The sequence below is a fragment of the Rhinolophus sinicus genome, linkage group LG01, assembly GCF_036562045.2.
Source record: "Rhinolophus sinicus isolate RSC01 linkage group LG01, ASM3656204v1, whole genome shotgun sequence".
Taxonomy (NCBI): Eukaryota; Metazoa; Chordata; class Mammalia; order Chiroptera; family Rhinolophidae; genus Rhinolophus; species Rhinolophus sinicus.
In genome coordinates, this window is record NC_133751.1 from 34273144 (window position 1) to 34295968 (window position 22825).

Consider the following 22825-nt stretch of genomic DNA (forward strand, 5'->3'; position numbering starts at 1 on the left):
CCTGTTTTACATGTGAGTAACAATTTTACATATGAGAGGACTAGGCTAAATATATGACTATATACTTTGGAATTAGCAGCGGTAGCTATAAGCCAGATTAACTCTGAAAGAATATAGAAATCACATATAAGGAATAAGTTTATACTACTAAATAGAGCAGGATGAACACAGGAAGGGGATAGGAAAGGATTTGCTAGGAAGGAGGAACAGGGAGAGGATCATCATAAAAAGAGTCAATAAAAATTTGCTAAGCTTACTTGGCTTTGTTTGTTGTACCTTTTCACTTGGAATACCAGTGAATGCTGTATTATCCCTGCCCCCAAGGAGCAAAGGCTTTCATAATGAAAATTACATTAAAATTATAATAAACATAATACATGTTAAAATAGAAAAATCAATAATGTTTCCATGAATTAAAAAAGCTGTTAATGAGACAGGTTGGTTAGCATGTTGCTAGGTAGACAGGGAGGTCCTTGGTGGAAAAAAGCAACCACATCCTGAAACTCCAGGTTCTGGAAGGTCTCCTTCACTCCAGGACAGAGATATGAGAATATGCCTTGAGGTTAATAAATTATCTCAAATCCCTTTTGGCCAGACAAAGGAGCAGATCTAGTAGATAGGAAAAGGTTATTTCCTTAATCCCCTCAGGATGGGGAAACAGGGCAAACCTAATAGATGAATTCCATTAGAAGTCTCCAGTCCCCTTCCCCAAGCAGGCAAGGGAAACTATAAAAGTAAAAAAACTTTTGCTTCAGTCACGGGGATTCCCAGTTTCAGGTACCCTCTCCCACTCAGGAGCTGCAACCTCTTCTCCTGCTTTTAATAAAACTATCTTCCTTTACAACTACTTGCCTCTCCCTGGTCCATGCGTCCATTCTTTGGCTTCATGAGACATGATCCCAGCCTACACCCAGAAATTGCCGGCAAATCCTACATCTTTTGGGGGCTCATCTGGGATTGAAGGAGAGATAAATATTATTTGTGCCTTTCAACTTGCCCACCCGATGGGCCTTCATCATTTTTGTCTCCTTTTCCTATCACACAAACAGTAGGCCTCCATCAGCCATTTAAATGCGAAAAACACAGCTGCTACTCTCAAGACTCTGAGGGCAGGTCTTGCAGAGGGCTCTGGTTGATCCCCTCTGGCACTGAGCCAGAGACGAGTCGGCCACAGTCCAATTGCCTTTTCTCTTGCTTTCTCCCTAGGGTGGAGTAAAGCGCAAAAACAGCATGTGGTTGAGGTGAATTGGCAGCAATTGCAGGACTCTGACTGTTGCTACTCTGCGATGTGTCCCAAAGGCTCCCTGGGTCTTTCCCCAGCCCTACTGTCCATAAAAGGATGCTGTTCGGAGGCTTCCCTCCCCTTCTTTGCTATTCTCTTGTATCCTTCTGCTGCCTTTTTCCTTTCCACGAGGAGACTGAATACTGCTGCGTGACCAGGACTGGGGGCCTTTGCGGACAACTGAGGGATCCTGTCTGTAGCTACTCTATGGTGGGTCCCAAATGTCCCTCTGGTCCCTTCCCAGCTCGACTGCCCATGAAGGTACCAGCAGAATAACTCCTTTGTCTCTGCTGTTCTTTTATCCTGTCACCGTCACTCTTCAGCTTTTGAGATGCTGGTATGGGTTCTCTTCCCTGTGAGACCTCCTTAACACTCCCTGTGAGACCTCCTCAACACTGAAGACATCTTAAGGTAAGAACATGGACCTCTGCCTCCATAGGACATCTCTTGTCACTCAGGATAAGATTTACTGGCATTTAGCATTCCCTCTCATATCGTCCTCTTGGGATATCCTCCAAGCTTTAAAGAGCAGATGGAAGTGTCCTGGTCTCCACCCCAAATCTCTCTGTTGTTTTTGTGATTTCTCCACCTGTTATCGATTCCTCAAGAATTATCTGGCAGCTCAGACTCATCAGGAGCTCCACCCATGGAGTCCCGAATACCTCACCACTTTCCTCTTACACCTCTCCTTTTGTCAGCCATCTGACAAAATTCCCAGGGAAGGGCAATATATTCCAGACTCACTTTACCTTAAGGAGGATGCTTTATCTTAAGCCTTTTAGGGCTTCCATTTCCTCTGTTTGCCACCTCTTACCTATTGGGAATCAAAATCTCCCCCTCGCCTGTCTGCCCAGACTGCACACCTTCTTTACAAGCCTTGAGTGTATGCTCCCTCTTTAAACATCTTTATTTAGAAGGCCACTATTATATTAATTGTGCCATCAATTTTTGTGATGCCCAGAGTTGGGGCCTACACCACTCTACCTTAAAGCACCTCATTATCGGCCACAGCCTTTATTGGCCTGTGGGCCAGTGCCAAACATTCAGGTGGGGACACACAAACACACACATGGATTTGGGTAGGTGCCCACCAGAGGCACAGGCTGGGCTGCCCAGATAAGTGCGGATAATCCTAGTACACTGTGTCTCCCTGCTCACCTCAGAACTGGTCGTGCGGTGTCCATGGCCCACGTTTTCTGGGGGACACCCTAGAACAAGTTGTGGGAGATGAATTGCAAAGGGATGTCTTCCTGTTCTTCCTCCCTTCCAGATGGGCAATCAGCCCTCACGAGCCTTCACCCAACTGTATTACATCTTGAAATATTGGGACAAATTTGACTCTCAGACTTTGAAGAAGCAGTGCCTGGTTTTCTTTTGTTCCGAGGTTTGGCCTAAATACATGTTGGAGGATGGGGAGACTTGGCCTTCTGAGGGAAGTATTAATTACAATACTATCATGCAGCTAGACCTGTTTTGCAGACAGGAGGGAAAATGGTCAGAAGTTCCATATGTTCAGCCTTTTTTTGCCCTGAGGGACAACTGAGATCTCTGTAAAAATATAGAGTTGACCTGCTCTTTTGGACATGATCTCTTGCCTCCCTCCTCCTAAGAAGACCCCTTCTAAGGAGACCCGTCCTGAAAGGACTCCTCCAAAGGAATCTCCAATGGGATCCTTCTCTCCAGAGGAGGTCCCTTCAACAAACACCCAGTCAAGGGATTGTCCCAAAACTTTATATCCTGCTCTTTCTCTGGAGCCAGTTCCTGCCTCAGCTCCTTCTAATTGTCCTCCATATCCAGGACCTCCTGTATAGAAGTGCCCCCAGCATGGAGTAAATCTCCTTCCCTTACAAGAGAAAACAGAAGGAGAATTGGGGCCTGCCAGGGATCAAGTCCCTTTTTCCTTACAAGATCTTGGACAAGTAAAGGGAGATCTAGGGAAGTTTTCAGATGACCCTGACAAATACATAGAAGCTTTCCAAAATTTAACCCAGTTCTTTGAGATTTCCTGGAGAGATATTACATTAATTTTAAATCAGACTCACCAGTTCTGAAAGACAAGCAGTCTTGTAAGCTGCCGAAAAGTTTGGAGATGATCAGTTCCTAGCATATCATTGAGAGCAGACAGGACAGGACCCCACTCAAGAGCCTTTGCCTACTGGGAAACAAGCAGTACCCACTGAGATCCACAATGAGATCCTGATACAGCCATGGGGCACTGGCAGAGAAGATACTTTCTGAAATGCATTTTAGAGGGACTAAGGAGAACAAGGGCCAAACCCATTAATTATTCAAAACTATCTACCATTAGCCAGAATTTGGAAGAAAATCCCTCAGCCTTTTTAGAAAGGCTCAAGGAGGCTTTAATTAAACATACTTCTATAAGTTATAAATTTGTCTTTTAAAAGAATTTCCCCTGCTCGGGTATCTATAGGGCCAGATACCCCCGCAGGGGAAATTCTTTTAAAAGACAAATTTATATCTTAGGCTGCCTCCAGATATCCACAGGAAATTACAAAATTTGGCTATTGGTCCTGAAAGCACCTTGGACCAGTTACTCAAGGTGACCAACACCATCTTTTACAATCAGGGCTAAGAGGAAGCCAAGAACAAGGAAAGGAAAATTAGAAAAAAGACAGAAGTACTAGTGGCTGCCCAGAGAAAGGGAAGGTCTGACTGCCATCCATGTGGAGAGTCCAGTCACTGGTGAAGAGAATGCCCACGGCAACCAGGGCCGACTCGGAGACCTCCGCGGCCCTGTCCCATCTGTGAAGGAGATCACTGGAAGTCAGACTGTCCCCAGAGTCTTCCACCCCCAAGGCCAGCCTCTTCCAGTCAGACTCCCACATGGGACTGAAGAGGCCCAGGGCTTCTACCAGTGACTCCCTCATTCCATCTAACCATTGGGACCCCGGAGCCTCGGGTCACCCTAGAAGTGGAAGGAAAACCTATTGATTTCCTTCTAGATACAGGAGCCACATTCTCTGTCCTCCTCTCCAACCCAGTACCCTCTCCATTCGACATGTTAAAGTCCGTGGAATCATGGCCAAGAAAATTACTAAATATTTTTCCCAGCCCTTAGGCTGCATACAGGGCAAACTAACGTTCTCCCACTCATTCTTGATCATGCCAGAAAGTTCTACTCCTTTATTAGGAAGAGACATTATGACCGTGATGGGAACTATTGTTCTTCTAGCCCCTGGAAGTATTACTAGCTGCCTCCCAGTGGTAGAAACCAACATCAATTTTGATGTCTGGGCCTCACAGTGGGTAATTGGTCGTGCCTTAATGACCGCTCCAGTCCACATTCATCTTAAGGACCCCACTTTATTTCCTTGCCAGAAACAATACCCTCGAAAATCTGAGGCACAGAAAGAACTAATCCCTATCATTAACAGTCTCAGAGGACAAGTGCTCCTTAGAGAATGCAGCAGCCCTTGCAACACCCCCATCTTAGGGGTTCCAAAACAAAATGGAGAATGGAGATTAGTTCAAGAACTCTAAGGGTTACAAAGTTTCCAAAGCCAAGGCCTAAATGTGTCAGACTTTTGTCAAATACCTTGGGCTAATTATCTCTGAAGGAACCAGGACCCTAGGGGAGGACAGAATTTGTCCCATCTCCACATATCTCCTACCTAAGACCCTGAAACAATTAAGGGGCTTACTAGGCATTACTGGCTACTGCGCCTATGGATCCAGGATGTGGAGAAATGGCCTGCCCTCTTTACCAACAAATTAAAGGTACTCAAACTGCAAACAATCGTCTGCTATTTTGGAACTCAGAGGCAGAACAAGCTTTTAGCCTTTTAAAACATGCACTGTTAAGTACCTCAGCCTCAAGACTTCCTACAGGAAAATCCTCCCACTTATATATAACAGAAAGAAAGGGAGGGTATTGTTTCTGCTAAAGGGCTTTAGGAGTCCTAACGCAACCCAGAGGTCCCTCACAGCAACCCAGAGGTCCCTCACAGCAACTATTTAAGTAAAAAACTAGGCCTGTAGCACGCGGCTGGCCGGCTTGCCTCTGGGCCATAGCTATGGCTGACCTCCTAAGTTCCTGAAGCTACCAAGCCTACAATGGGACAAGACTTAACCATCACATTCAAGGACTTTTAAATACTGACAATAGTCACTGGCTCACAGATAGCTGCCTCTTGAGGTATCAAGCTCTTTTACTAGAAGGTCCTGTAACTCAAATATGGACCTGTTCTTCTATTAATCCAGCCCATCCCTCCTTGAGGTGGGAGAAAAGCTGATACATAACTGCCAGCAAATTTTACTACAAAACTATGCTGCTAGTCCAGACTTATAAGACACATCTCTAGACAATCCAGATTGGACCCTTTTTACTGATGGGAGCTCTTTTGTAGAAAATGGCACACGAAAATGGATATTCTGTTGTTAGTTTACATAATATTTTAGAACATGAAAGCCTTCCTTCTAGAGCCAGTGCACAATTGGCTGAGCTAATAGTTTACTCGAGCACTAGAGCTAAAGGAAAAAGAGCCCAAATATATATATATATACTGATTCAAAATATGCCTTTTTAGTGTTATATGCCCATAGTAGCATGTAGCACTAACTGCCAATGGGTCTCCTATCAAATATCACCAGGATATCAACCGACTCCTACAGTCAAGTACTCTTTCCTAAAGAAATAGCAGTTATACACTGCAAAGGACACCAAAAAGGAAGTAATGAGATTTCTGAAGGTAACCAATTAGCAGACTAAACAGCCAAAAATGCTGCCAAACTGAGTCTTAACCCTACACTAACGCCTCTAATTTGAGATGGGTCCATAACCTACATTAAACCCCAATATACTCAAAAGGAACAAGAATGGGCTAAGACAAGGGGATACACTACCCAACCCATGGGTTGGTTACAAGGGGAGGATGGTTGTTTACACCTCCCAGCTGCCAATCAATGGAAAATTCTACAAACTCTTCACCAAACCTTCCACTTAGGAAGGGACAAAACTTTACAAATGGCTCAAAAATTATTCAAAAGACTATACAACATATTCTTACATCCTGTGAAGTCTGCCATAAAAATAACCCTCTAACACATCCTCAGATACCCACAGGGGTGCAAAGACAAGGCAAATACCCAGGAGAGGATTGGCAATTAGACTTCACCCGTATGCCCAAAGCTAAAGGATACTGGTATCTCCTACTGTGGGTGGACACCTTCACCCACTGGGTTGAAGCCTTTCCTTGGAGAACAGAAAGGCAATTGAAGCAGTTAAGGCCCTAATTATGGAAATCATACCTAGATTTGGTCTCTGCAAGTCTCTTCAAAGAGACAATGGGCCTTCTTTCAGATCTTCAGTCACCGAGGGTATATCCAAAACACTAGGAATAGACTATCACCTCCATTGTGCTTGGAGGCCACAATCCTCAGGCAAGGTAGAAAACACCAATGGCATTATCAAAAGACATCTTAGAAAATTATCACAAGAAACTAGCCAAAATTGGACAGCTTTAGTCCCCATAGCCCTCCTCCCTATTCAAAATACTCCAACTAAGTGTGGCCTAAGCCCTTTTGAAGTGTTGTACGGTAGGTGTTTCTTAACCAATGATCTCCTAATTGATCATGAGACTATAGAACTAACCCAACATATAACTTCTTTAGCACAGTTCCAGCAAGCCGTCCAACAATTATCAGAAACTCGACTTTGAGCTGATCAAAACCCCTATTTAACCCAGGAGATGAAGTTCTTATAAAACCTGTTCCTTCTCTACCTCCAACACTAGACCCAGTGTGAAAAGGACCCTGCACCGTGATTCTTTCTACTCCCACAGCAGTAAAAGGCCCAGAATTTGACTCCTGGATTCACCACTCTCGAGTGAAACCCTATACAAGTACACCCACATAAGCAGAAGAAAGAGACAAAGATCTTCAGTATTCCAGTCAACCTCTCGAGGACCTAAAACTTCTTCCACGCCGTACAGATAAGTACTCAGATGATACAGTCTAGTTTCAAAAAGATCATATTAGGTGGCTTCTTTCTCCTTACTGCTGCTTTCATTCTCCTCTTTGCTGTATCTCTCACATGTATTGTCTTATATTCAGCCCCTTCTTCCTGTCATTACTTGCCTTGGGCAGGGCTGAGCCTAGGCATATTTTATGTTATTTTCGCATGCTATATTTTAATTAGTCTTTTGAAACTTTCTGGCATGTAAGACACCATTAACAATTACTACACAATGTTTTATCAAGTTTTACTCTTTATAATAATGTTTCACACATGGGGCTCCAGAGGACCTCATACCATTCCAAAGAAAAGAAAACATATGAATTTACTTAGCCAAACATGTAATGAATGTGTCAGACTTGCCTTAAAGGAGGAAATTATGTTGAACAAACCTTTACCTCCTGTCTAGTTGGAGTCTAGTACCTGCTATGATCATAGCTTTAAATGTGATTAGCCACATTGCTTGGTCAATGGCAAAGTTCCTGAATGCCACTTCACAGGTGATACATGCCATGGGCCAAGAGTTAGGATGAGTCAGAGAAACAGTCCTTGAAAATCGAGCTGCCATAGACTACCTCCTCCTCCAAGATAATCAAGGATGTGAAAATTGTAAAGGATTATGCTGCTTCAATCTTTCTGATAATTCTCATTTAATAGAAGATAAGGTATAACAAATCCATAACATAGTTTCCAACATTAAACAACAGGCAGGATTCTTTGACTTAGATTTATCCTTCCATACTTCCTGCCTTCCTAGCTTAACAGGACTTAAAGAAGACTTTCTCACATTTCTGTTATTCTTATTCTTGCTGTTGCCTATGGTGCATCTCTCCTTGTGGACCACTCGCTAGCTTGCTACAATGGCCTCCAAAGCAACAAAACCCTCATCTGGATCTGCTCATCTACTGGCGACCCTTAGATAAACCTCTGGACAAGCCCAACTGCTGGTCTCTTTCTATGTCCCTCCTCAGTCTGAAGTAGCCAGAGCGGCCATCGCCCTATCCCCTAACTGCAGTTAGGGTTACATCTTCAGAGGGGGGATTGAGACAGGTTAGTTAGCATGTTGCTAGGTAGACAGGGTGGTCCCTGGTGGAATAAACAAAAAAGAAGCCACATCCTGAAACTCCATGTTCTGGAATGTCTCTTTCACTCCAGGACAGAGATATGAGAATATGCCTTGAGGTTAATAAATAATCTCAAATCCCTTTTGGCTGGACAAAGAAGCAGATCTCGTAGATAGGAATAGATTATTTCATTAATCCCTTCAGCATGGGCAAACAGGACAAACCTGATAGATGAATTCCATTAGAAAACTCCAGCCCCCTTCCCCAAGCAGGCAAGGGAAAGTATAAAAGTAAACACTTTTTGCCTTAGCTAATGGGCTTCCCAGTTTCAGGTACCCCCCCACCCCCGCTTAGGAGCTGCAAGCACTTCTCCTGCTTTTAATAAAACTGTCTTCCTTTACAACTCTTTGACTCTCCGTGGTCCATGTGTCCATTCTTCGGCTTCATGAGACACTATCCCGGCCTATACCCATAAATTGCCGGCAAATCCTACATTATTAATACCTGTGCTGAGAGTTGGGAAGTTAAAAAATGTTAGAAGGGAGTTGATATTTAAATAAATCTGCATGAAACATTTCAAGTTTTATTATACTTAGACTTTACAGTCATTAAACCATAATTTACATAAATCTAATTAAATAAATTTCTGGAGCTCCAGATAATGCAATGACAACACATACATTTGTTTGTGAAAAATAATAGTTTGGCTTATATTCTATATTAATTGAAAATAATTAGAAGAGAGCAAACTATATATATTCTAGAAGCAATTATATTTTGGGAATTTATAGACCAAATTCTGCCTCAGCTTATTTATACACACTCATTAAAGCATTGGTGTATTAACTGAGGCATGTAGATGAACTTGAATGAAAACTAATGAACCAAACAAGAGCCACAGGCCCAAATGAGATAAAATATTTTTTGCTTCGGTCTTACTGACAAGCAAAAGCAAATCGCTTAATGCCTTGGAAATCCCTCTCTATCCAAAAATCAATTTGTCATAGATTCTGAAAGCATATTTTTATGCAATCAAACTAAAATGATTAAGTTCATTTCAAAAAATAATTTCTTGACTCTCACATGCAGTGTGGTATTCAACTTCAAATGCATGGAAAATAGGTATCTGAGATACTTCAATACAAAAAGCCACTTTTATGAATTCCATTGAGCAAATAAAATTATTTTTCTTCTCATTAAATCTCCACATTGTAATTTTAATTTCTTTGACTTATCACAAAAAATTACAGGTATCTGAGAAATAGCCTTAAACAAAATGTGCAGTTGTGCTGTACTCAGCGCTCAGAAAGTAGGCTTTGATCCTACTTTAGGTACCAGAAATGCATAAAAATGATGACACATCATCCACTGAATTCTAGGAAATATAAAGTGACATGGAATAAAGAAAGAATGAACTAACTCACTTCTAAGCCCTGGTTTAACCCCCACCCTCATACATCTTTTAATAGGAATGGCGAAAGGGTAAAAAGAAGAGGTTCAACTATAACATGTGGAGACTGTTCAAGCCCATGATTGTCATGATCTGTGTTTTCCCCATTCTGAAGCAGTGACACGAGTGAGAGAAATAAAAGTAATTCTAAGGAACCAAAGTCTTCAGCCATGAAAACCGTAGAATACAGCTTAAGAGTTTCACGAACAATCACATATATTTGGCCAAGAAATTGAAATAACCGAAGTGTCCTTCGATAGATGATTGGATAAAGAAGAAAGAAGTGGTACATATGTACAATGGAATATTACTTGGCCTTCAGAAAAGATGAAATACTGACATTTGCAGCAACATGGATGGATCTTGAGATTATCATGCTAAGTGAAATAAGTCAAACAGAAAATGTTGAGAACTATATGACTTCATTCATATGTAGGATATAAAACTAAAAGCAACAAACAAACAAAAACTCATAGACACAGACAATAGTTTAGTGGTTACCAGAGGGTAAGGTGGTCTGGCGGTGGTAGAATAGCATAAAGGGGGTCAAATATATGCTGATGGAAGGAGAATTGACTTTGAGTGGTGAACACACAATGCAATATATTGATGACATATTATAGAATTGTACACTTGAATCTTAATATAATTTTTAACGAATTTCACACCAATAAATTTAATAAAAAATTTACAAAAATAATTTACAAAAATTTTAATTCGTTATGAGACTGGAACATTTTATATTATTTTATAATATAAAATGGATTCATTCATCTATAAATATAAATATCTCCTTAGAACAGCTAACTTTTCTCAATGCTTTAATGAGTAACCATAAAATTTATTTAGCAGAATAAAATATTTATATTTTAAAGCCACCACATAGACATTCAAAACATGTACAATTGAATATTAACAGAATAGCATTTGGATAATTTCCCCAAGCTTTTTTTTTCTGTCGAAAGACGTAAGATATTAATTGTAATGTGCATGATGAGAATGCAAGTACATTTATACATAAAGATCACAGTTTATGGCACTTAACAGTAAATAGTTGTATACTATTTAAAATAGAACAACTATATTATTCAAATTATAACATATTTAAAGTTTTCAAAAATTTTCCAAGTACTATGCAAATTACTTTCATAAGCTAGAACTATTCACAAATAAGTACAATGTTTTCAAGCACTGTTTTATTTTTTTTGACATATTGTTGTTTGAAACAGTATTTTACTGAGGTTTCTATTTTACTGAGGAGCAGAAAAAAGTAGAATCTGGTGTTATAATTGAACCAAACTCATGACATAACTATAACTTTTCTGACTTAAATTATTTTAGCTTTAACACTTTCTTTCTAAAGGGTTTTGGTAATAATGACCAGCCAACTAACTTCTAAAATCAAATCTGGAGAAGTACCTGAGAAGCTCAGAAGTACCTGAGTAACTCTGCCCCTCTCCAGGCTTTTATTTACAGGGACCCATAAGCATGTTTCTCATTGTAGGAATCTATTTTTTTCTTTATTGTAATATTTTGGGATAGAAAATACATGCAAGGAAAAGTTTTGTATCATCATAGCCATGGAATAACATTGGGATTTGCAGTTGAAATAAATTTAAATTTAGGTGCAGTTATGGAGTGCAGTGCTATTGATTTTTTAATGGTTTTCTTAAAAAAAAAAAAAAAAAACATGTATTTTTATACATACAGACTAAGACGTAATATTCAAAAAATATAGAAAGGTATTATTCTTTGAGGCTGATTTAAGAATGTCCATTCTTTTTCTGTCAAAATATCTGTATTGAGATTTGGTAAAATGACCTATAGAATGTTGATACTTGCAGTGAAAATTCATCACGCATGCAATAAATGCCACAAATTGTCTTACAGGCAGACTCCGCAAAAAATCAGTTATTAAATAAACATAGTAATTTAGCTATCTGTTAAGTCTTAGCAGAAGCTATTTATAATTTAGAGTCACTGTCCCTTTGTGGATACAGTGAATACGTTTATATTAATGTTGTACATGTTTTTTCTATTAAACGAACTATTGCAGGCTCAGAGTTTAAAATATTTTATGATGATTTGAACTTTTGTGATCAAATGTCATTATATCTAACAAAGTAACATATTACTATTATCTGATATTTACAGTATTTCTTAAGAATCCACGTGTGACAGTATAACCTAAAATAAAATTAAGAAGTAATTAATTAACACTTAATTTAAGCATTACTAATATGTATAAAGCACAGAGGCATTTTTCCCCCAAATACAAAACTTCATTGAAATAGAGGCAGTGATCACAAAGGCAGTGATAGAAGAAAACATGCTATACAGAAAGGTTAACAAATTTCAGCTTTAAATTTGAATTATGATTGCATGTTTATTTTCAGATCATAAGGGATTTTTAATGTCAATTTATTATTTCTTTTGAATTCTGGATGTTGGAGATTTTACTTAGGTAATTTTCTTTAGATGTTATTGTTGCAAAAAGATAGGACATAAAAAGTTATATATTTCTTAAGACAGTACAAAGCACAGAAAATGTTGAAAGTCTATCCAGTTTTAATAGAATTTTTGCAAGTGATCACTTTTTTTGAGAATAGCTTTTTACTGAATTAGTCTAAAATATACTTTTGAAAAACATAAGGATTTTTTTCCAACATGAGAAAGAAGCTTAACAAAAACTGTGAAAAGAAGTTAAATATTGAGTTGTCTTAGATACAAGAAACACTAAAAAAAAAAAAGAACTTTACAAGTATAATCACAGCGTTTTATAATAAATTACTTTAACTCAGGGTCCAAATGGAATTAACCTTTTTAAAAGTAATTTACTAATAGATTTATTCATAACAAAACTTATTTTGTAAAATTTAATGTGATACAAACTAAAGAAAAATTCAAAAAAATGTCAGCAATATTTTGTCAAATATAGAGTGATAGCATATTTGGAGACCATAGACTTTAAATAATTGAGAATCATCAAGAGCAGAGATGCAATTGCCTTGAAATTGTTAAATTGAAATTAAGGGACAAAAGCAAGATGCAAGAAAATCAAATTGTTATATTTTATCATGTCTTTGTTTTTATTTCATTGATATATTAAATAGTATTTGAAATAAAATAGAAATGATTCTGAAACATCATGAATCTGTTGTCTTTGCTGATTATTAAATTCTCCTGATACAGGCTTCACAGAATATGAAATGAAACACTAACAATTTATTTGAACCCTGCATTTTTGTGTTGACACAATAATATTTCATTAAACAAAACTATTATCTTCTGCTGCCATTTCCCTGACTCTCAAGTTTATCTTAATTCATTTTAGATTTTGAAATGAAAGGAATGCAAATAAAAAGATGTTGAAATATGGTGCATTCCTATTTGCTTTCAGTCCTTTCTTTATAAAGCTTTCCTTTGCAAGCTCAGGCTGGAGATTTGTCATTCCTCTGAACTCCTACAGCACCCTGTGCCTTCTTGTATTATTCATTCAGTAATTTTTTATTTGCCTTCTGATGTTTTAATAATAAAATCATATTAGTTACAACAATTGTTTCATGTGAATTCACCTGGGTCTTCACAATAATCCGTGGAGTTTAGAAAACATAGGTATTGTTATCCACACTGTGAGGATGAGAAAAATAGAAGTTCAAAGGTCAATTGGCTATTTAAGTGGCTGAGGCAAGCCTAAAACTCAGACCTGTTTTTCATTTTTTCATTGTGCTACAAAATATTGTAATATTATTTAGTTCTTAAATTCATGTTGAACTTTGGAGTCCTCAACGAAAATTTTTAAGATCCACCACCTTCTTAATTTTTAACTACTTCTTAAATTCTCTTATTGTGATTAATTACCACAAAAGTTGTTAAATCAGACTTTAGAACTGCCATTCCTCTTATATAGATGCAGAAACTGGTGCTTAGAGAGATTACATGACTGGCCCAAAGTTATAGTGCCAAGGTCACAGAGTCAATACTAAAACAGGTTTTCTTGTTGTTTTCCTGGACTCTATATTGCCCTTTGTTAGGGAATGAATACAGTGAACAATACATTTCTCCTTACATTTTACAGAATATACACATAATAAATACCCTATAAGCTACGAGTAATTTTATGTTAATGTCAATATACTTTTTACTTACTTTATGTGACCTACAAATACATATACTATATATACAGAAAAAAAAAAATAACAGACCCTTGCTATTTCACAAAGATTTATTTTTATTTTAGTAACAATAAATAAGTAAATAGTGGCACTTAGATGTGAGTCAATTGTAAGAGAGAAAGAACACCCAGAAAGTACATGTAGCACACCAAGAAAAATTTACTGAATTTAATTAAATTGAACTGAATTGTTGAATTTAAAGCGCAGGTTACCAAAGCTTATGGGAGTAATGCTGCAAAATCAAGATGTTTTTTCAGACAGAAAATAAGGAGGTAAATTTTATTCATGTCAGATGTCAAAATGCAGAAAAGAAAATCATTATGGGTCAATTGATAACAATTTATTGACTGAAAATTTACATCAGATGTTAAGATATTATTCTCAGCAGATGTTTCTGTAAGCCTTAGTACATATACTAAGAAATTAATCCTAGAGAATTTTATAAATATCTGTAGAGTGCATACTATATGCTGAGTATTTTTATCATGTTATCCTCAGATCACTCTGTAAGAGAGATATTAATACCATTTGTGAATGATAAACATTAAGTCTCTCCAACTGAGCCTGTCCAACAGGGGGAGCACTGACTAAATAAAGCTGTGTGATTTTAAATTTTAATTAACTAAGTTAGGGACATTTAAAATTTCAGCTATTTATCATCAAATTAGCCACATTTCAAGTGTGCAATAGCCACATGTGCTATTGCCATATTGGACACCACAGATATAATATATTCCATTTATTACAGAAATATTTATTGTGCAGCACTGATACAGATCTTATTTAAAACTTCAAGTTTTAGGGATCCAAGAATGCACATTTCTGCTAATTTATTGGTCTGCATACTCACATGAAATGACCCAATTAAACATTTCTTTTAGGAAAGTGTTTCCTCCATATTCTCTGGTGTGGGGAAGGAAGGGTCATCTCAGGGATATGAGCATTAAAATTTTTGTCAAACATAAACCTATAACAGGCATGGACACCTCAGGCTATCATAGTAGGAAGTCCCAGTAATTGATATGCAATCTAATAACTCCCCTTCCACTAATGGTACGATCATTAAGCAACTAGCTTCCAACAGACAGAGCTCAGTCATCAGGATCATTCTGGTCTGCATAACAGTTATGTAAACTATAATATTATCATCTAGATTGAAAAAAAAAAGACACTTGCAAGGCTGAGAAGTCTGTGGTACACTGACTTCTGCATATAGAAATCTATGGTATCTGCTAATTCTGATATATGAAGAACCCACAGTCCGATAGCCAGTCGTTACCTACTTTCTTTCTGCTCATCATAAAATACAGCTTGTAGATGACTTCATGTACCTATAATTATTCTCCCAATCAGATTTCTTATTCAAACAAAAGGTTAGAGAGAAACAATATTTATACAGATGTAAAGGAAACAAACTAATTACCTAGTCTCTCTTCTAAAACTATTAATAGATAATCACAATCTTCAACATATGAAGAATGCCAGTCACTTGAAATAGAAAAACAAAAACAAACAAACAAAAAGCAAGATGAACTAAAAGAAAATATGACAGCAGAGATATTGGAAGTAGAATAAAAAATAACTTTAAAAAAATATATAATTAGAGATAGTCCAGAAAATATGATATCTACAAAATAAGAAAGGAAGTGTTAAAAAGGGAACCACAGAACAAATAAAGAGCTTTAAGAGGCTAAATATATTTGTGTATTTATTGTATATTATTATAGAAATAAAAATAATAAAATAATTATAAAATAAAGCAGAAGTAACTTCAGAACATAGGATTGTAATATGGAAATTATAGAAGAAATACAAGAAATAGAGAATTCTTAGTGTATCAACATATCAATAAGATCTTCAGAAAGATTAGAAGAAAAGGTAGAATAAAATAAATTACTACTGACATAAGAAACAAATATAAGGAATTTCTATAAGAATTTTTTTGAGCTGAAACTAATAACATGGGAAGCAAGATCTCAAATGCTTCAGAGAACGAGTTTCTCAGTTTCTTTTATACATTTGAAATTTAGGAGGGAACAGAAGGCAAACTACATAAAGGTGGAAGAAAGCAAGGTGGGATTGGATTACAGGATAGTTAACAAGATTATGTGCATTCTTGAGGGTGGCTATGCTTATTTCAAAGGTGTGTTAGCCTAAATGCACAAAAGCAATGTGAAGGGCTTGCTTAAGGCAATGATAAAATTTTTAGTAAAAGGTTATATACCTGGGCCATAACTACCCACCATGACCTGTGAGGTTAGGAATTTATGATCAGATCATCCTATGAGGCTAATTTCCATTGTTGATTGGACAAAATAACCTTTTAGATAGTCTGCCAAAAAAAGGTTTATTTGGGAAAAGACGGAGGAAAAAAAAAAAAACAATACCACCACAGCCATGTGGAAACACACACCTCTGGCTGGCCGCCCACGTGCCAGAGAGAGCTCTGCCAAGATGACCCCTATATATAGTCTCCCGGCAGGAAGTTAGAACCATGAAGTTTAGCAGGAAGTCATGACTAGAAAGTAACAGGAAACCCATCTCCATCCATACACCTTCCAGCTCCTGGGTCAGATTCCTTCAAGTGTTAGTTTGTTTTTAACACCATAGAACCCCTTTTGCATCCACATTACTAAAAGAACATGTAACAAATTTTCCAGAGGTAAACATGGAGAGCAGTGTTCATTTTGAACGATCCCTTTGAGTGATGTTAATAGTAAGGAAAAAAAGAGAGAGAGAGATTCATAATTAGTCATGTCCTTCTGAAAGTTCATAATTTCAAGGATAAAAAATGGATTTCATCAAAAATAAAGAAATAAAATAAGATGAGCAAAGAAAAATATCTCACCAAAGACACCTTTAAGAAAATGAACAGGTAAATTGAAGACTGGGAGATATTTGAAATGCATATTAAGTCAAAGGAATCATATCCAGAAAATATTAATAAAAATAAAACAAAACAAATCTACAAGTCCATAATTACAATCCTATAAAAATGAATAAATAACTCATTAAGACAATTAATTCTCAAAAGAGATTACACAGATGGAAAATGAGCACAGTACTCTCTTTTGAAATTCTTCCTCATTAACATAAAATGCCCTCCCCAGCTTTTTTTTTTTTTTTTTTTTTCCTTTCTTTTACTTTTACTGTTATCTTCACAGGGTGTGGAGTGTGTGGCTTGCATTAAGCTCTGGCATCTTTCCTTGCAAGAATCATTTCAGGTTATGTTTGTATTGCTCATGGTGGTGGTGTTTCTTGTTTTGTTTTGTTTTGTTTGCCTTTTCCATATATCATCCTTACTAATCTGATTCCTAATTTATCCTCCATGTCCTTTCCTATCACTACCAATATAAATACAAAACAAAAACAGCTCAAGTAAATGTTATAGAAAATAATAAAACTCCCATGGTGAGTGCGGAAATTAAACAATATAAGGATCAAGAAAAAACTCTTAGCAGATACATTAAGGATTAACGAGGGAATACTGTATTCTGGCAATTTTGCCCAGTCATATGAATTAAATAAAAACATTTTTTTCCAAGTGGTGTGATTTACATCAGCAACGTTTACTTGCTCCAGGAGCAGCCATAGTCGGTTAATTTTATCTAGCTAAGTTATCAATCAGAGTAATAGGTAGAGATATAGTAATAGGAATCAGAGGTGTTTTGCAAGGAAGTGGATTTTAAGATAGATAATTAATATCAGAAAACATTACGATTGAAAAATAAATAAATAAATCAGAACTATAAGTCAAGAATTTAGGGGAAAAATATAAAGCATGGAAAGAAAAATAAGTAAAGATAACTTTAAGAATTCAATAATGAACCAACTATACTACATCACATAAGTCAAATTTAGAGCAAGGACTTTGAAAATAATTTTAAAAGAAATTTGGCATACATCTAAAATATTTGACAAAGAGAAAAACAGAGAAAACACACAAAAATAGCACTAGGTATACAAAAAAAACACACACACACAAAAAAAAAAAAACACAAAAAAAAACCCTACAAATAAATGAGAAGACATGAAAATGTTACAAGGTAGTTCCATATATAATTTTAGCACACTAAATTATAAACTTTTATCAAAAGAGAAAATATGGCTCAAAAATTAAAAAGCTGATCAGGCTAAGAAGCATAAAAGAAATTGAAGAGTCAGTTTATTACTGACAAAACCTTCATGCAATAATTTCCCAGAAAATTCTATAAAATATTATATAATAAAATTATATAAAAATTGGAATACTTCCAAATTAATTTTATGAAGTTAACTTAATTCTACTATTAAGATCATAGAAAAAAAGCACAAATAAAAACCTTAGCAATGGTCAACAGTTATTTACAAATGTACATGCAAAGACTAAATAAAATATTAGCAAATAAAATACAGCAATATGTCAAAGCATTAACATATAGTGAGTAAATAGAAGTTAACTCAGCAGTGCAAACTTGAACAGAGCTTTTACAGTAGGACGGGCTCTGCTTAATTTATATATATATATAAATTAAACAATGCTATGATGTACTATCTTAAAACTCTAAAACATAAAAAACCAAATTATCAGCTTCATAGATGATGCAAAATACAAGGCACACTTCACCACCAAGTCCCAATTTAGTAAAAGAAGTTTTAGCAATCTAAGAATAGAATGGCACTTGCCTGATTTGATCAAAGGCATCTATTAAAAATAACATTATACATCATCCTTAATAGGGAGACCCTAGTCAGTTGTATTAAAGAATCCCAATTGCTGGCATCACTAGAAATTTATTAAAGAACATTTTATCCAATAAGCAGTACTAAAGTCTTGGGCTGTGAATTAGAAATCAGTAGTTTCTTCTCATTCACACTTAAATAATTTTCACATTTTAATGACTAAATGTAATATTACCCTAAATTTTACACACATCTGTGTAATTTATATGGATCAATAAAAATAAGAGCAGAACAAAAGGTCTTGATTTGATACTCACAGTGAAAGCCAGTCTACAAACATATCTCAGCTGTGAATATTTTTGTCCTCTGTGACTTGCCATGCATTATAGTGGATTTGAATTGCATTGAAATAAACTCCTTCTAACGCTGCTACCATGCCTCAGCAATCAACGTCTACCCCTTACCAGTCTCTGAACACACTAAACTTATTCTCCACAGTTTAAGAACTGAATCACAAAACTAAAGAATTATAATACATTTTCTTATATGTGGAATTATTTTACTTTGTAATGTTCCACTTCAAACTAGAGTCATTCATTCATAAACATTTACAGAGCTTTTACAGTAGGACGGGCTCTGCTTAATTGTTATTGATGCAAAGTTTACAGAGCCTCAAAATAAATTTAATGGTGAAATAATTAAAATAAACAGATAAAATGTAACAGTGAAATAAATGATATGTAAGAAATATGAACATAATGCTATGGATGAACTTGAGAAAATGAAAATACATCCTTTCTATACTTTACAGTAATAATTGGCACACTAGCGAGTATAGTTATTTTAGCTCAGCAACTACCAATTACTTTTACACACTCACTGGTTATTTACATAGATATGCGATATTAAATATTTAGATCAGAGTTTTTCTACTATTGATGGATATTTTGGTTATTACTAATAGTCAATAAAATGAATGACAAGTATACATCTTTCTTCCTACAACTTTTATCGTCTGCCTTATTTCCTAGTATTAAATTATAAAATTGCATTAATCAGTTAAACAGTATAAACATTTTTATGACTCTTAGTATCATTACAGCAGGTACATAAAACACAAAATTTGTTCCATTCTCAGGATAGTACTTGGCATATCGTAAATATATAATGAATGTATAATTAATTTATTAAAGAGTGAATGTTATCTTAATTCATTTCTACAGAGACAAGCTAATGAATACTGCATGTTAATATTAATATTATTTCTTTGTTTGTTTGTTTGTTTCTTTTTACTGCAAACAACCCAAGTTCCAAGAGAATGGTCAGATAAATAGATTAAATTGTCAAATTGTTTCCAAAATATGTCAAATAGACACTCACCAGCAATGACTACCAGTTCCCACACTTTACTTCTTTATCACCATTTGATTGTCAGAATTTTTAATTTTGCTTATTCTGATGTATAATTAATGTATATGATTGAAAATGATATTAACCATTTTCATAAACATAATAACTTCTGCTTCCATTCTTCAAAAAATGATTACTAGTGAATTTAATATAGAAAGGTTACCCCTCCCCCCTTTTTTAATAAGAGATTGCTTAAAAAATTCTTCCTACTCTGTGGTTTTCTTCTTGCTTTATATTGCTCAGCACAATATAGTTAGACTTAAAATCTTTGCCTACTGTTTCAGTATGGAATGATACTTCATTGTGGTTTTAACTTGCATTTCCACGCATACTAATGGTATCTGTCACTTTTATCTGTTTCTTTTGGGTGATTTGTCTTTTTCTGCATTAATCTATAGAATTCTATTGGGGGAATTATTAGTGTTGCAAATTTTTAGTTTCTCTCCATTTAACTTACAGAGTCTATATGAAAATAATTTTAATATCACTGAATCCATTAATCTCTTTATTAAATTATTGGAGTGACAATGGTTAGTAAAATTACATTGGTTTCAAGTATACAATTCTGTAATACATCACCTACATATCAGATTGTGTGTAAACCACCCAGAGTCAGTCCTCCTTCCATCACCATATACTTGACCCTCTTTACCCTCTTCTACCACTCACCCTCCCCTCTTACACTCTGGTAACCACTAAACTGTTATCTGTGTCTATGAGTTTTTGTTTCTTTATTTATTGTCTTGTTCCTTTGTTGCTTTCAGTTTTATATACCACATATCAGTGAAGTCATAGATTAAAACAATAATAAGAATGCCTTGAGAAACTGAAAATATATGTCAGAATGAAATATATAACAAACATAGAACAAAATGCAGAAGAAGCAAATGGTGTAGTTATTGCATTGCTCAGAAGTAAAACAAGTTTAAATCCATTTAGACTGGAATAAGTCAAAGATATGACATGCAATCTGTCATGTGTACACCACAAAAAAAAAAAAGAAGACATGTCATTAATAGTTTAGTAGTGAAAAAAATGGAATGATAACTATAGTCATTTAAATAACAATAATAATTAATCTATATACACCATTATTAGAATAAAAAATTAATCTAAAGTAAATAAATGAGTAAAACCAGACATCAAACCATATGGAAATCTTCCACCAGTACAGAAAAGCAACAAATTTCAGTCACATATCTGAAAAGATTAATACAGCTGTTAAATCTCTAATAAGACTAATCAAGAAAATACGAGAAAAACCACAAACATATATGACAATAGATCTTTCAGATATTAGAGATATTGATAGGATATTATAAAAAACTTTATGACTATAAATTTGACAATTTAAATAAAATTATTAAATGCTAAGAAAAATATATTTTGCCAGAAATAGATATATAAATATAGTCAACTGATCTTTGACAATGGAACAAAGTTAACACAATCGAAAAAAGATGGGAGGCGGCTGGATGGCTTAGTTGGTTACAGTGAGAGCTCTGAACAGGGTTGCCAGGTCGATTCCCACATGGGCCAGTGAACTGTGCCCTCCATGGTTGGATTAAAGGCAACAAGCTGCCGCTAAACTGCCAGAGGGGTGGTTGGATGGCTCAGTTGATTAGAGCGCGAGCTCTCAACAACAAGGTTGCTGGTCCAATTCCTGCATGGGATGGTGGGCTGTGCCCCCTGCAACTAAGATTGAATACAGAGACTGGACTTGTAGCTGAGTTGTGCCATCCACAACTAGATTGAAGGACAATGACTTGGAGCTGATGGGCCCTGGAGAAACACACTGTTCCCCGATATTTTCTTCCTCCCCCCAAAAAATATTAAAAAAATAAAAAAAGAGATAAATGAGATGGTTTGTTCCACAAATAGTGGTGGAAAACCTGGGTATTCACATGCAAAAAAAAAAAAAAAAAGTGACTATAGATATAGACCTCAAACAATTTACAAAAAGTTACCTAAGATGTATCTTAGATACAAATGTAAAATACAAAACTGTAAAACTCAGAAGAAAATCTAGATGACCTCACATATGGAAATGATTTTTGAGATAAAACACCAAATGTACCATCCATTAAAGAAATAATTGATGAACTGAACTTCATTAAAAACTTCTGTGAAAATTACAGTGAAGCAAATGAAAAGACAAACCATGGACTGGGAGAAAATACTTGAAAAAAAACAACACAACACATCTGATAAAAACTATTATTTACGAGTACAATACACAAAGAATTCTTAAAACTCAATAATAAGAAAACAAATAACTCAATTTAAAAGTGGGCATAAAACCTGAATAGACACCTCATCAAAAAGATATACAGATGGCAAATGATGATGTAAAAAAAATGTTCTTCATCATATGGCACTAGAAAAATGCAAATTAAAACAGCAATATGATACCACTACACATTTATTAGAATGGCCAAAATCTGCACAGTGATAATGCCAAATACTGACAAGGATATGGAACAACAGGAACTCTTATTCATTTCTGATAGGAATGCAAAATGGTACAGCCACTTTGGAAATACATTTTGTGATTGCTGACAAAATTAAACATACTCTTCCCATACAATCCAGCACTCACATTCCTTGGTATTTATCAAGTGAGTTGAAAAATTGTGTCCACACAGACACCTGCGCATGGATATATAGAGCAGCTTTAATCATAGTTGCCAAAACTTGGAAGCAGCCAAGATGTTCTTCAGTAGATGAATGGATAGTAAAACTGTGCTGCATCCAGACAATGAAATATTATTCAGCAATGACAATAAATGAACTATGAAGCCATGAAAA

General features: G+C 35.8%; 1 pseudogene; it reads left to right on the forward strand.

Moving 5' to 3' along the window:
• LOC141570732 (uncharacterized) overlaps positions 1-3817 on the forward strand; it is a 33023-nt pseudogene extending 29206 nt beyond the window's left edge.
• The last annotated feature ends 19008 nt before the right edge of the window (positions 3818-22825 follow it).